The sequence below is a fragment of the Epargyreus clarus genome, unplaced genomic scaffold (assembly GCF_041222505.1).
Source record: "Epargyreus clarus isolate Ecla_fem2 unplaced genomic scaffold, WU_Ecla_fem_2.2 ptg000011l, whole genome shotgun sequence".
In the NCBI taxonomy this organism is placed as follows: Eukaryota; Metazoa; Arthropoda; class Insecta; order Lepidoptera; family Hesperiidae; genus Epargyreus; species Epargyreus clarus.
In genome coordinates, this window is record NW_027332219.1 from 5,280,757 (window position 1) to 5,297,685 (window position 16,929).

General features: G+C 37.5%; 1 protein-coding gene and 1 long non-coding RNA gene across 2 annotated transcripts in view; one reads left to right on the forward strand and one right to left on the reverse strand.

Annotated features, from left to right (window-relative positions):
- Positions 1-16,929, reverse strand: part of LOC140745863 (uncharacterized) — a 150,395-nt gene that overhangs the window by 81,233 nt on the left and 52,233 nt on the right. The window lies entirely within an intron of this gene.
- On the forward strand, positions 5,039-6,160 carry LOC140745862 (uncharacterized). The gene is made up of 2 exons (XR_012102709.1): positions 5,039-5,622; positions 5,963-6,160. It is a non-coding gene; the product is annotated as an uncharacterized LOC140745862 (long non-coding RNA).

A 16,929-nucleotide genomic window follows, 5' to 3' on the forward strand; every position in this document is an offset into this window, starting at 1 on the left:
ACGGCATGCGTCGCCACGCCAGAAATCGGTTTTACGTGCGGCTATAGATGTTTCACATCAAAATCAGAATTGTTAACGATTTCGCATTAAAACACAGTATCATTGTGCATTACTGTGTTATTGCTAAGCACGACTACTTTGGTTTTTTTATCATCATAGAGTAGACAAACATGCAGTCCGTCTGATAGCAAGTGGCTATTGCCACCCATGAACATCTGTAATAGATCCCAGATAAAATTAGATTCCTATCTGAGGTCAGCCATAGATGCGCCGTTACACCACAATACTAAGCTAGAATGCTTCGGATAAGAATCCCTTACCCTTCAAACCAGAACACAGCAGCGCTTAACACTGCTGTTATCAGACAGAAAAAGGTGTGGCGGTGGTGCCGCCGTAGTCGAACCACAGAGGGTACTACCACCTTCAAAGTGGTTAAGTGCGGATTGGTAGATTCCATGCATCCTTAACAACGTTTAAAAATGCTCAGGCGTGGAATATTGCACACGATATTTTCCATCGCCATTGAAAGACCTGATAATTAATCTCTAATTTGCATAAAACTTTGGAAAATCAGAAGCGTACGTGTTTAAAAAAGTGTTAGTCTTCTGTGGTTCGACTCCGGAACCACCACACCTATTTCAGGGCCTTTGAAGGGTCTGGTAAGGGATACATACGTACTTTTCCGAGGTGTTTAAATTTAGCTTTCAGGTAACAACGAATCTGTCGCCAGTCTCGAGTAGATTATCAATCTTATTTATGATTGATTACAGCTCTCCAGGACCGGCAGTAGCCACTTACCATCAGTGAACTATACACTCTTCGCTCCTTCCTTTGCTACTACAATTGTAAAAAATCTATATGTAGACTAGCTGGGCCCCGCGGTTTCACCCGCGTTACAAAGAAATCTTACAATATCATAAACAAAAAAGTTAGTGCTAAAATATAAGTAGCCTAAGTTACTCCATATTACATCAGCTACATGCCAATAAAATTCACGTCAAAATCGGTCCAGCCATTTCAGAGAATAGCCAAAACAAACAGAAAGACAGACAAAATTTTTTAAAAATCTTATTTTGGTGTATGTACCGTATGTATATTCATATGCATGTAGTAAAAAAAGCGGTTATTTCAATATTAAAAACAGACGATCCAATTTTATTCATAAGTATAGATATATACCTACTATTGCACAAACCTACAAACACACGACCGGTATGTTATCTGACACATATCCGGTTACCCACCGGCCTGAATGAAAATGTGTGTATAAAATATTCATTTACAATGGAATACTGAACAAACTGATGTTTTATGGACGAGTAGTTCAAAAAATATGAATAAAATAGCAAGCGAGTGGAAACTGATGCTTAGAGAGTTTTGCTGCCTATGGACATTTGTCAAACCCAGATGGGATTAGAGTCCTATCTGAAATCGGCTAGAAAGCGTTGCTACTTTGAAGACTAAGTTGAAACGCCTCGGATAAGAATGTCTTACTTACCACATCCTTCAGACCAAAACACAGCAGCGCTTAACACTGTTGTTATGAGACAGAAATGGGTGTGGCGCCGGAGTCGAACCACAAAGTGTTCTACCTCCTTCTGAAATAATATACCTATATAAAATAATATAATATACGCCCATGAGGCCGGGATATGACGGATATCTGGAGGCACGGCAGTGCCTCCGCCAAGTCGAGCCAAAGCCAAAAAAAGCGGCACGGCCGTAGCATACTTTTCTCGAAGCAATTCGGCCCATTTTCGACCTCCTGTAACTTCGTTGCATATGAAGCTAGAAGCCTGAATTTTCAGGAGCCAAGCAAGCATTGTGTAGACACGGTATATTTCAAATTTCATTAAATTTGAACCAGTAGTTTAAGAATTACAAGTAGTCAAAGTTCGTAATTTTGTCACTCACTCACTGACTGACCGATCATCAAAAGTTTAAGGCACTTCTAGCAGACATAGAAGGTTGAAATTGAGAATACAATTAGTGTTTAGTATATAACTCATGGGAAAACTAAAATATTTTGCAATTTCTGTCCAGTTATCTAGATACACCAACTACATTAAATAACTTTGTATCCTATATAAGTTATATAGGATGACAAAGTTACATTTGCAGTTAATGAATCTGTGTTTCTGTCCGCGAAATGTACGAGTAGTAGGGGAGCCCATGATGTTAAATGGGTAGAAACTCGAGCGTCGATAGGACCTATACGATTGTTTAGATTACACGTTAGAGTGAAGAAAAGGTTGTGTGATATTTTTCGATTCACCGTGGGAATAGTTTCTAGACGATTCGAAAGATGTAAAAACTAAAAAGCAGAGTCAGACATACTTAAGGCGCGGCAGGTTAGTGATAGAGTATATATCTCTGATGCCGGAAATATGTTTATCTGCTGGTTTGCATAGGGGGGGGGGGGCAGCCATACGAGAGGTAAAAATGGAAAAAAAAGTAACCAGCGCATTCGATTTTCAAAGGGGATATGAAGTTACCCCAGATGATTCGAAAGACTGACGATCCGATTCGAAAGACTGTCAGTGACTCTTCGAAAATGCAAAAAAAAATCGTTATCATACCACACTAGAGGGCGTAAGATTATTATACAGAAAATTCCAGCTGATGTTTTACTTATCATATCCCTTCATCTGACGATTTAGTGGAGGGGTTTTTTATATTGACGATTTGAATAAAAATAGAATGAGAATGTATGAAGAATAATGTATTTTCCATAAAATTAGCCTTTTCGTTTAGTTTGTTACACAGCATTACTTTCCAGGAATTCATGCTAATAAGTAGCGCTATCAGATAGTGTATATACATATTTTCCTTTTAAATAAGTTTTTTGTCACTACATCAACGTGTGGTATGATTATGATGTTACCCGTTTTCTAGCATTATTTCCTTTATATTAAAAAAATTACCGCACTCGAGTATGTCCAAGTATAGATTTTTTTGCAACCTTATTACTCCCTAACGCTGCCCTCAAATCGTCAGGTTAAAATTTATTGTTTTCAGCATGTAATTAAGCTACTATAGATAATACTATTTTTTTTTAATAATCTGACGGACTTCCCTGGTTGAACCCCCAAAATGGATGGTTTAAGATACTCTATAGGATGTAAGGTATCTCCCATATCTTAATCTGCCGCGTTCGAGTCACTCTCAAAATCCCGTCTTGGGGTCCCCTACTATTATTGGCGACGACTTCAATTGTTTCTATTCTCTAGACATAAGACGTTTTCTATTCCAACTTCAATTTAAATTCAATACAAATAATTGGTGAAGTGCGAATCGAACTCTTACACTGAGGGTTCCGTACCACAAAAATATTTGTTTTTTTATTTTTATTTTTACTAATTGATATTATAGCTGCCATATAATGCATTGTGAACATTTCAACTGTAACATCTACGGTTCAATCATTAAAATGAAAAACGCCAAAAAATAGCAGGTCCTTATATGTTTGTCCCTGTAGTTCCTGGACTAAAAAAAGGCTACGATATCCCGTGCCTGTCGTAAGAAGCGACTAAAAGGGGGCTTCCAGAGTTGGGAGTGGCAGCAAGGAGCTCGAACCGTCGAATAAGTGTCCCTGGGAAGGACGGCGGTATGTGTAGTCGCATACCGTCGTGAACATGGGATAGTTTAGGAGGAGCGAAAACTGCCCAGGGCAGAGCTTGATCGGGGCATTGCGCTTGGAGGACTTCGGTTGCGTTCCGTCGGAGATCCCGGAGTTCTCCAACAAACGTTGAGGACGGCCACCCGGCGTCACTCCCACGTCGTCGAGTACCTTTTGAAGATTTCCTCCTCATAAAGAAAAAGAAGGTCCTTGTATGGCAACTCTCCTTTATATGAAAGTTTTTCTTTTTACTTTTAGTACTTGTTGTTAAAGCGGCCACCATTATATATATTCCGTAAAAAAATAAGTTTCTATCTATTAAGGTTCCAGAAATAGAGCTCTATGTCAGACAGACAGCTTAGAAATAGGGTTCCGTTTTTACCCTTTGGGTATGGAACCCTAAAAAATAATATAATATCAAAAACATTCCGAATTTCTGACAAATGTCATGACAAAAAACTAATGTTACGGCTAATGTGCCTAAATCAGTTAAAACGCAGATTAGCTTGCCCATTACCTAAAGTACAAAACGAAGATTGTATCAATTTTCACCCCTTTACGTCGACCCGTGCATGTCATGAAGCGTCGTCGTGTCATGAATTTACGACAAACATTGTATATTTTCACGAAACAATATCGCTTTGTGGCACAATGTCGCTATGTGTCACGATACGTCGTCGTGTCGTAAAAAAGCATGTGTTTTAGCCCTAAGAACAAGTCTGAAAAGATGTTTCGAATTTTAACTACATAGTTAATCTGCATATTTTCTAGCTAATCTTAAGACTGCCTAGTTAATGTGTATGCTAACGTATTCTACAATATAACGGTAACATACAAAAAATACAATAACTGTCGTGAGGTAAAGCAACTGTCACCGTATTATAAAATAATAATAAGTTTGTTTCCAAGGAAACAAATGTGCAAATTTCGGCCTTATTGCGCTTAAATAAATGTCTGTATGAAAATAATAAGCTTACATATACAAATTTACAATGTTCACAATGGAAAATCCCTAATAACGTCTAAACGGATTACCCTTATTACACAACTCCTTTTGCCCTATCCGTTTTAGACCTAAATCTACCAAATGGCCTTAAAGACAAACCAATATCTACACAAACAAAAAATCATGTTTTCAACTTACGTAATATTTGATACGTAATATTACATAAATTTAGTTAAGTTCGTTTCAAATTATTCGAAATAAGAAACTGTTATATAAATCGAGCTTAGATAGCCACTCTATAACATATTCTTGCCATGATCACCAAAAATATCAGCTCCTAGTGGCTCGGTACAACAGCAAATACCGACTTATCTCCCTAAAAAATTGATAGCTATAAAAAAACGAAAATGCACAGTTTAATGTTGAATTTAAACAACCGTCCATTGCACAATTAGTGTATCTTTTTTGCTCCATTGCTCGTACAAAACAAACATAATAGTTATATATAAAATGATATTGTTCGGTGAGCTAAGTTTTAAATAGAAGTGAATAAAAATATAGTCTAGCTGAAAATATGTATTATTAATATACTCTGGAAATATTAATTCTAAAAATAACTACAGGTTGAATGCAGAAGACAAGTGCAGACTAATAATTTAAGTATGAATTTGTTAGCGGTGAGTAAACTTACTGAAAAAGGATTTACTGTTAATTTCTTGAAAAACGGTTGCACTATTAGTAACTCTATGGATAATATCATCGCAACTGGCCACAACGTAAATGGTATATATAAATTTAAACAATTTGTCAAATCACCGATATGTAATTTGACAATGTCAAATAAATATTGGCATAGAAGACTAGCCCATATTAATCCGGAATATATGCGAATTTTAAAGAATATTGTGACTGGTCTTGATAATGTGAACATTACGACGGATATGACGACTAGTAAGAAACCATTTCCAAACCTCTGAACGCGAACGAACGATATACTGGAGATCGTACATACAGATTTATGTGGTCCCATGGAAGCTACTTCACTCAACGGTTCAAGGTACATGTTATTATTTATCGACTATTATTCTCGAATGACACGATGAATGTTTATTTTCTAAAACATAAGAGTGAGTCTTTAAGAAATTTCAAAAATATAAAGTGTTGAAAAGGGAACTAGCAAGTCGAACAAATGTATGAGATCAGATAGTGGGACGAAATTTTGTAATAGAGCTTTCAATATTTTCTTGTCAACAAATAGAATTCTACATCAGAAGGCGATACTATATACCCCTAAACAAATTGTTGTGGTTGAAACAGCTAACAGAACTATTATTGTAAATGCGAGAAGTCTAAAACGAATGTTATCATTATTAAATAAATATTTCATTTCATTTCAGAAGTCAGAAGTCTATTATAAATTGAAACGAATTTGAGCAAGAGCAGTAAATACTGTGGTTTATATCAAAAACCGGAGTCCGACGAAGTCAGTGAAAGATTACCAATGATTTTTGTCGGATATTCAGAAGAAAGTAAGGGATGTCGATTATTTAATACGAAGACACGTTAAATCACAATAAATAAATAAATCACAATCAGTAGAGATGTTTTTTCCTGAGGATACCTAATGGGAATAATTTCAGTTGTCAAAATAGTAACTTTTTTAGATTTAATTTATTGTCATGTTCGAATGAAAATGATGATGAATGGCAAGATTATTTACATAACTACAAAGACTAACTACAAAAATTTTATTGGCTAAAAAAAATCTTTTGTTGAGATTCAACTAGTAGAAGGTACCGGAAAGGAAAAGAGTAGAAATATCTACAAAAAGGAATGAGATGCCATCAAAAACAATGCTTGTAAAAAGATCCAAGTCTCGCCATTCAGTTCTTCTACCGTAAAAAGTTTTGAGATCTATGTAAAACCAAGCCGGTAAATGTATGCAGTCCCTACTTAAGGGACCTTCTGTCTTAAGGTATTATCTCACTATCTAACCTAACAACATCTCATGGGACCATACCAATATTAAAAATCTTTTATGTTCTAAATAAATCGACGTGGCAATCGTACTAATGTTACCTGTGTGATGCGATATGATAAGATGAAAACACAATGTGACTTGCAGTACGATTGCCACGTTAATTTATTTAGAACATAAAAGATTTTTAATATTGGTATGGTCCCATGAGATGTTGTTAGGTTAGATAGTGAGATAATACCTTAAGACAGAAGGTCCCTTAAGTAGGGACTGCATACATTTACCGGCTTGGTTTTACATAGATCTCAAAACTTTTTACGGTAGAAGAACTGAATGGCGAGACTTGGATCTTTTTACAAGCATTGTTTTTGATGGCATTACACTTATGTTTTAAACCTGTGTTCCACAATAAAGTGATTTGATTTGATTTGATTTGAAGTGTTAATATGCTTTATCAAATAACGTAGAGACCACATATTTTTTCGCAAACCCTTTTTAAGCTCTCTACCAGGCAGTAACCGAGCAAACAGGATCGATACCATTGATTACTTCCTGCCTCAATGAAAGGGTATCCTTTGTTTCTCTATGTAGAGTTTCAGCTTATTGACCGGATGCTGTAGATACGATGTAGAGTCCTTTTGTGTTAGATAGCTTTCATTGTATTTAATCATTTTTATTATCAGTAAATATATCCATATATTATTAAGATTAGATTCCTTTCTGAATTTGGCATTAGATAGCCCTTGGTCCTAAGGGCTTAGTTAAAGTGCCTCGGAAGAGTATGTCTCCCTTATCACACCCTTGAAACCAGTACCCTTACCATGAGTTCTTACGTTTTGACAAATATGACTGTTTTGGTATTTGTTTATGTATTTGCCCATACAATTTACAATCAGCGCCCCTAGCGGATTATATCAGAACTTGGAAATAGTATGGGCCAATACGTAAACAAATACAAAAACAGTAATATTTGTCAAAACGTACAAACTCATGGTAAGGGTACAGAATACAGCAGCGCTTAACACTGCTGTTATAATTAGATCAATAAAATAAATAAATAAATATCTACGTCGTCAAACCATTATTGTTCCACTGGGCACGGGTCTCCTGTCTTCTCCTCTCAGAGTGAGAGGGTTTAGACTATAGTCTACCGCGCTGGCCAAATACGAATTGGTTGATTCACACACCTTTGAGATTTTTATAGCAGATAAAGGAGCACATGCATTTTGAAAATTCAAACTGTTTTCCTATTACCATTCAATGGTTTGTATGAAATATGCTGAAAAACATCACATTATTCTATAGTAAACTTTTATTCTCATCTTTTTTATATATATTTGAGCCTCACGATAAGGCAGACGTGCTACCTGATGGAAAGTAGTCAACGTCGCTTATGAACATTTGCAACACCAGTACCCTTACCATGAGTTTTTTCGTGTCGACAAATATGACTGTTTTGGTATTTGTTTTGGTATTGGCCCATACTATTTCCAAGTTCCGACACAATCCGCTAGGGGCGCTGATTGGAAATAGTGCTGATTGGGCATATTTTTCGACAGTCATATTTTTCGACACGTAAAAACTCATGGTAAGGGTACTGAGGAGTCGCCAATGCATCTCCGGCTTTGAAGATGAGCTCTTTTTGCACCTTTTTATGAAGAGCCTCATGTCATAGCGCTCTGGAAATACCATTTTATTTTAAGTATTTATGGTAGTGGACACAGTCTGTAAAAATTTATTGCCTAAATATTATAGAATTCCGCTTTTACGCGGTATTACGGTATTAACGTACGGAACCCTAAAATACTCCACGACGCCTCTCCCATGCAATTTCGTAGAGAAAACTTTTCTACATATGTGGTACTGTACTGTATGTATATTGTATATATGTCCCTGGGGCAACCATTTTCATTCCCTTCTAGGCGACAAGGCACGTTACTCCTAGATTGCTTAGTCGTGCGGCTAAAACTGATTAGAAATAGCTTTTCTACTGTACGTATTATGCGTAGTTAAATTAGTCATAGAGTAGATACACTTGAAAGTTACTTAAATAAAAAAATCAAAGGTATGTAAGGTCTACCAATTTGTACTTGACCAATGGATTTTGTTCATTCCTTCTCACTCTGAGAGAAGACCCGTGCCTAAATGCTATTACTACAATTGTGACACTACACTATTTTTGGATAGAAAGGTACCATTGGCTGCAAGATTTTTATGCGTCCTCTAACAACAGAAAAGCCTGGAACATACTTTGCCATTATTCTACAATACGGATTCGGATACGGATTAGAGGAAAATACAAAATTTCAGATCTACTAGTTACACTAGTTATAGTACTGTACAGTCTGTATGTATGTTTTTTTAATCAGTATACATAAGTGCTACTGTGTTCTAGTAGCATTGCTCTTACAAAAATGTATATATATGTATGTCCTCAGGGGTAGCGGCGCATCTGTGGCCGACCTCAGGTAGGAATATCTAATCCTATCTGGGGTTGATTACAGATGACCATGAGCGGCAGTAGCCACTTACCATCAGGCGGACTGCATGCTCGTCTGCTACTGTTATATTATAAAAAAAAATGTGTATATGTATGTATGTCCCTGGGGCAACTATTTTCATTCCCTTCCAGGCGACAGGGGACGTTACTCCTAGATTGCTTAGTCGTGCGGCTAAAACTGATTAGAAATAGCCTTTAACAGTATACAAGGTATCTACCGAGACACGCTATATAGTTAACTGAGTACAATATGGGCTACAAGTCCATGATTATTTACTCAAATCAGAGCGTATTTCGTCATTTATACACATACATATTTTTTATAATATAGGTGTAGCAGACGAGCATGCAGTCCACCTGTTGGTAAGTGGCGACTGTCGCCCATGGACATCTGCAACCTACCCCAGATAAGATTAGGTTCCTACCTAAGGTTGGCAACAGATGCGTTGCTACCCCTGAGTACTAAGTTTAGATGCCTCGTATAAATGTCTCCATAACCACACCCTTGAAACCAGAACACAGCAGCGCTCAATACTGCTATTATTAGGCAGAAATGTGGCGGTGGTGCCGCCGAAGTCAAACCACAATGGATCTACCTTCAAACTCCCCAATCAAACAATACTAACTATACCACCATTCACCGCACTGGCGCAATCACCTTTAGATTATTATTTAAATCTGCTTCCATTAAAAGTATTCCAATAAATAAGTCCCTGAAAATTCAATTAATAGAATAAACAAGCCCATCTAAGTCCAGTCTTTGTACAGTTATTTCCGTTCATTCCGCCCCGAAGCGCACGTGCTTAGATTGTTCATTCGTGCGAAAGAACACTTGATTAGATACATTGGCTGTGGAGATATTTATAACTCGAGCTTCCACGCGCGGTGGTGTTACTCATAAGTTTTACGCAATAACTCTAGTTATTAGGCGTTTTATATAACTAATTGTTGGCTTTAAATACTCAATAAATAATATATTTGCTGCGTTAAACGCGCGTAACACGTTTATATAAAAGTGGTAATACCGTATTGTTTTTTTTATTTAAAAAAAAATCAAGATTGTATAGTCTACGCCAAGCTGCTAGTCTGCTCTGAAGTTGTTGCGAGCAGGTGTAGTCATACGATTTGCTATGGCGACGTGATTCATTTCTATATTCAGAGCGGACTAGCAGTTTTACACGGACTATATCAATATAATTGAAATGAAAATCAATTGAAAATTTTACCGTGCAAGACAATGCAATTAAATAATTGAAAGTAGTTAATTTAAAATTATAACATAATTGCAGTATTTTTTTATTCTTATTTTTAAGATGTGAGAGATTTATTTCCGCGCATTTACAAAAGTTATAAATAAGTTAACATTCGATTTTAATCACAATTTATTAAATTATTCATCAATTGTTTCGTTTAATTAAATAGTTTAAAGAACAAAAGCTTCGTAACATAACTGACATTATTAATATAGTAAGTTCACAATTTATAATACGCCTTAGTTAGTAAAGTGCAGAGATTATCTACCCAGTTTAGTACTAAGTTCCGCTTTAACTGACTTTGTAATACAATAGACACTCCCCCAACTGTAGATAAGTTTTGGTAATCTTAACTATATTATCTAAAATATAATACAGTCGACCAACTTGGCCAGCGTAGTGGACTATCAAGCAAGATGGGACTTCGTACCCACCGGTCTCTCATATGCTGTGTCTGCGTTTGCAATATGGGGGTTGGTAGGGATTATTCGGGTCTCAGGGTACCCTCTTTGCCCGGGTAAATTCTCAAGGGAGTGAATACCCCCCGGATTTTTAATATTCTTTCATAATAATATAATTTTATTAAATAGTATTCTAACATAATGAGATAAGTTTAAAATTATACCAACCCCGCTGTTTAGCGGGGGTTACGGGACTCGGTCAAGTTACCAAGCCGGCAGTTCCCCCCCTGATGGTCAGAGGGAGTGGACTATGACCAAGCTTAAGGCTTTTGAAGGTGGTAGAACCCTTTGTGGTTCGACTCCGGCGGCATCACCGCCACGCCTATTTCAGTCTAATAACAGCAGTTTTAAGCGCTGCTGTGTTCCGTTTTGAAGGGTGTGGTAAGGGAGACAGGCTTTTCCGAGGTGTTCCAGCTTAGTCCTCAGGGGTAGCGGCGTATCTGTGGCCGACCTCAGGTAGGAATATCTCTATCTGGGGTTGAGTTCATATGTCCATGGGCGGCAGTAGCCACTTACCATCAGGTGAACTGCATGCTCGTCTGCTACACCTAAATTATAAAAAAAAGCGCGGTCACAAGGGGAAGCACAGGGGTCATGAGTTCCCCTCACCCCCCAAATCATCGAGTCCGACTCACACTTGATCAGTTTTTTTCGTGGAGAAACCCTGCATGGATTCCTCTCTACCGCAGGGGTAGCGGAGGGGATATGTCGGACTTTACAATAAATACTAAAATAGCATAGTATTTATATATAGTATAGTAGTTTAAAAGAGTATAAAATAGTATAGTAGTTTAAAACGCGTTAAAACAATGTGGTCTAATTAACCCAAATTTCCCCTGTGAGCCCTCCCGAAACCCTATGCAGCGATCGCGCCTGACTATGACCTAAACCCTTTTCATTCTAAAGGGAGACCCTTGTCCAGTAGGACAATAATAGATTAAAGAGAATGACGATATAACTTAACTATTTCCATTGTATTTGGTCAACTCCAAATATAATTGGTGTTTAATAACAGAGCTACGTGAAGCTATTTGTTATACTTAGTTGGATCACGCCATAATCATTTTAAATATAATAGGTATTCACGATAGAATGTTTTTTTTTTGCTGCCGAAATTTCGACCCAGTTACAAGGATTGTTTTAATTCGCATTTGGCCAGCGCGGTGGCCTATGACCTAAGGTCACCTCATAAAATACCCGTACCCAGCAGAGGGACAGTTATGTGGTCGCGGTGAAACTGCGGTAGTGAGGTGAATCCGTTGTCAAATAAGTAATCTGCAACTAGTGCTTAGAACTAGATCGAAATATGGAAAATACAGAAAATAAAACAAACACGTTTCATGAGAGCCCACTACATATTAAAATGTGTGAATTATGTGATATTTTGATCAATAAAACAATTTTGATAATTCAAGGATTAACCCTTATAAATATCTAAAATCTATTAAACTAAAATAAATTCTTTCAAACAAGCTTGTAATACCCGAAAGAGGTTCAAACTCCAGTAGAAACATGCCAGTCAGCCGCCATTTTGGTGAATTATCACGGCTACACAAAATGGCGTTAATGGACGCCTAGTTTCCCGCGTAAAGATTAAAACTTTATTGACAACGATTAATTTTCTATTCAGCCATTGAGGTTCATTGTTCATGTTTAGAAATTAAATTTTTGTTTTCATAGCCTTTGTGTTTTGTTTTGATGGAATATTTGTTTATTTTGAGAATAATGGTAGGTTTCGAAACGAGTCAATCATGACCGTGATGTGGGTTATTTTTTGGTTGTTTCAACCTATGATTAACTTGATAAGAACTTGAGTATTACGTTAAATGTAGGGTTCTTTACTATATGATTATTTTTTTGCTTTAAATATAAGCTTAATTACTGAGTCTAAATATTCCCTTCAAATCAAGGTTTTACTAACTCACAACAAACATGTCTTTCGAAGGTTGTTCAAACAAAAAATTGCTGCAACAAATTTAAGTGACTAGCAGTAACTTAATCGACAAGTAAGTATGCAGTCCACCTGATGGTAAGTGGCTTCTGCAGCCCATGGACATCTGTAATCCACCCCAAATGAAATTAAATTCCTAACCGAGGTCGGACACACATACGAAAAGTATGTCTCCCTTACCACACCCTTCAAACTAGAACACAACAGCGCCTTTTTTTTTGTTGACGAGGGGGAAACCTTCCCAAGGTACCCGACGCCATGGGAGTGACGCCGGGTTATGTGGGGTTTTTACCGCACTAAAACCCCCTCGGTGGCCGTCCTCAGCGTTTGGTGGAGAACTGGGGAACCGGGATCTCCAACGGAACACAACCGGGGAACACAGCAGCGCCTAACACTGCTGTTATTAGGCCGAAATAGGCGGTGGTGCCTCCGGAGTCCACTACGAGTACCTATAAACTTATTTTAAGCTTGCTGTCCCACGTATGTTCCCAGCCTAACCCTTCATATTCAGTACGTTAAATTCTAATTCTATTCATACTTTGAAATACTCGTTTGAAGAACAAACGTGAAATAAAATCCCATTCGAATTGAATTATATATACGCGTGAATAAATAATGGAGCACTTTGTACGTAAAATAAAAATTGGTCAAGTGCGAGCCGGACTTTTACACATAGAAGACCAGTAAGAACCAGTTCATATGAAGGGTGGGTTGCACGATATAACAAACGCCTAACCCGCCTTTAAATCTACGGTTAAGCATGTCTCCTTTATTTTAATTATGATTAACATGACCATAACTAGCAAGCTAACCGGTCGATTTTGATCAGTTAAAATTAATGTTTTGTCCACTTCCGTATATGTATGTCAACGTCGACTAAAAATTGTGGTGACAGAAACACAAATGATTAATGAAAAACAAGTATTTAACACAGAATTGTTACATTCCATCGCTATTTTTAAAGTTGTTTTTTTTTATAATATAGGAGTAGCAGACGAGCATGCAGTCCACCTGATGGTAAGTGGCTACTGCCGCCCATTGACATCTGTAATCAACCCCAGATAGGATTAGACATTCCTACCTGAGGTCGGCCACAGATGCGCCGCTACCCCTGTGGACTAAGCTGAAACGCCTCGGAAAAGTATGTCTCCTTGTCTCCGTGTTTCTTACCACACCCTTAAAACCAGAACACAGCAGCGCCTAACACTGCTTTTATTAGGCAAGGGTTCTACCACCTTCATTATTATAGTAAACTTTAAACGTTATTGTTATAGTAAACTTTAAACGGGCCTTCAGTGCAATCCAGCCAAGTCAGCCTGATTTTCATTCAGACAAATGTTCAAACTAAGCGACCAAGGCAGGTTTTGTTCGCTTAGGTCTGATCGACATATTGGTTGTCGTTATAATGTGAACAGCGAAATCTGTCAGCGACGACGGGTCTATCAGGGCGACCTAATTTAAACGGGGCCATAGACATTGTATGTATTGGTAAGATAGAGGGAAATAGTAAAAATAACAGAAAAAATATGTTTTTTGTAAGGGCACCCTTTAACTTTTGACTTTACTTTTATTATTTGTTGTTATGCCATTAGTATTATATATACAGGGTGAATTTTTAAAACGGGCCTTCAGGGCCAAATCCGAAACCATAAGGATTAACGAAAAATGCTGAAAGGAGTTCGGGGCTATATCTTTTTGCCTAGCCGGGAATCGTACGAGTTCATTTTGAAAGAAAATACACTCTCAATATTATTCCACTGTCTGATAGTGTTGCTTATAAGGATCAAATCCTGGGAAGTAATATCATGTGACAAATTAAAGGAAAAGGGAAATTTTCAAGAAAATCCATATTTTTCCAACATATTTGCATAGTATTACAGTTCAAAAACTAAACCGAGAAAAAAATAATAAATTATTTATTTTATGGGGGTGGGGCCTAATTTTTAACTTAATTTCTATTTTTCACATTTTTTTATTTTGAAAATTACAACTGTCTTTAACCTACATTATCATAATCTACTCGTGCGCGTTTTTCGAAACAAACCTACAAACGGCTGAAAAACGCTCCGTCCGTTGCAAGCCTTAAATAAGGTTCTGACACCCTTTGGGCACGTGAATAAATAAAGTGCTTGTAATGTAAATAAAAAAAGCTCTTCCGTGCCTCTGTCACGAGTTTAGAACGCTTGTGTTTGAAAAGTGCTTTGTAAACACGTTTCAACGCTCTCCACTTTGAGAGTGCCTGACTTATTCCTTTTATTTCAATTTAAATTCAACTTTATTCAGCTGTGTATTCCATTTTTGAAATTGTAGACACGAATTTAGGTTAGCTTTTCGGTTCCAATAAAGTCTATGGAATATTTTATTGAAATGAATATCGGTTATGTATGTCGGTAGTACAGTGGTTTTATTTTTAAGACACGAATTTTTATCATTATTTCGTGGAAATATAATGGAATTCCTCAGGAAATAATGTCTCTCTGACAACAACCTTCAAAGTGGAAAGCAGCAGCGCTTAACACTTCTGTTAATAGGCTGAAATAAGTCCACACTTAATCAGACTTGATGACACTTGGTCAGAGGCATTGGTGCATGAATAGGGGGTGTTTTGCGTCATACCAACAAGCCTCCAGTGGCGCGTGCAGTGTTACCGGCCGCACCTCAGGGATGACGGAGTAACTCTAACTCCATGAGTAGTACGACTCGAGATTGGCCCGGACGCGAGCAAAAGCTGTCGGAATTGCGGATGAGTGCTTTTAGCGTACCCGTGGTCCCGACAAAGGGCGTCGAGAGGAACAGAGGGTTTAAGCCGGTAGATGTCCTACATAAGCCTGGCATGTGACCGAACTACATGGAAACATCATGAGGAGACCTATACCTAGCATTGGGTGAATGATGGTTAATAAAGAAGAAAAAGAAGTTCTACGTAACCTCTCCGCTGCCCCCACGGTTGAGATTAACCCATGCAGGGTGAGGAACCGCGAAAACAAAAATTGTGACAATGGTGCCTCTGGAGTAGAACCATAAAGGAATCTACTACTTTCAAATGCTTCTAAAACCTTAAAGTTGTTTTAATATTAGCGTCATAGATAATGGAAGCCATTAAATGACTTAAACGGCTGACAATTCTGTCAGCCATTAAATGGCGGTTATGGTGTCATTTACGCGGAACAATGCAGTTAAGTGGTGCAAAACACGAAATCGAAGAAAAACTGCGGAGAAATATCGTTTCATTCGTTAATGTTCTAAAAACTACATTTTTTTAATTTTTTCAAACACGAAAATAGATGACAGTGACAATTTCAATTGTCAAAACTGGTTACATTTTCTTGTTAGGAGTGAGTTATGTTTACTAATCTATGATTAGCGTACAAAAAACTAATTTAAGCATTTTATTTTACTGATTATATAAATAAACTTCTTTAAACCAACCCCTATCAACAAATTCTGTTCCCAAACCATTTCCTTCGCAACCATTCAGAAATAAATTCTCCTGTCCAATTTCTTTGACTCATTACTATTCAAGGGACCTTAAAAATGTAGAGCTACGCCCTTCGAAAAAACCTTTCTACCTTTGTGACAAAATTGTACCTTATTTTCTGAAATCGAGAGTGGATTTTAGATAAATTTGGGTTTTGCCTTCCTACCTAATAAATCAATAATATACTTCGCTTAGTTTACTTTACTTTGGGATTAAATATATTTTTTTGGGTTTTTTATAACATTGAAGTAGCATGCAGACCATCTGACGGTAAGTCACTGTAGCCTATAGAACATAAGGAACGGTAATCCATGTAGATCAGGGCCTGTACTTGAAGCCTGACATTATAAAATCGCAGGTGAACATATGTGTTACCACAGAAGACTTAAATAATCGTCGCTTATATAAGTCAGCCAACATCCACAGTGCTTCATGCTAGAAATAGGTGCGGTGGTACCTCCCCGGTCGAACTATCCTTTTTTTTCTCGAGGGGGAAACCTTCAAAAGGTACCCGACGACGTGGGAGCGACGCCGGGTTATGTGGGATTTTTACCGCACTAAAACCCCCCCGGTGGCCGTCCTCAACGCTTGGAGAACTCCGGGATCTCCAACGGAACAGGGTCGAACTATCCTGGTTCTACCACCTTTCAAACTGGTTTTTAACGTTTCTTACCCAAAGGGTAAATGAGAATCTGTTTACTAAGCCTGCGCTGTCTGTCCATCGGTCCGACTCTACGTCTTTC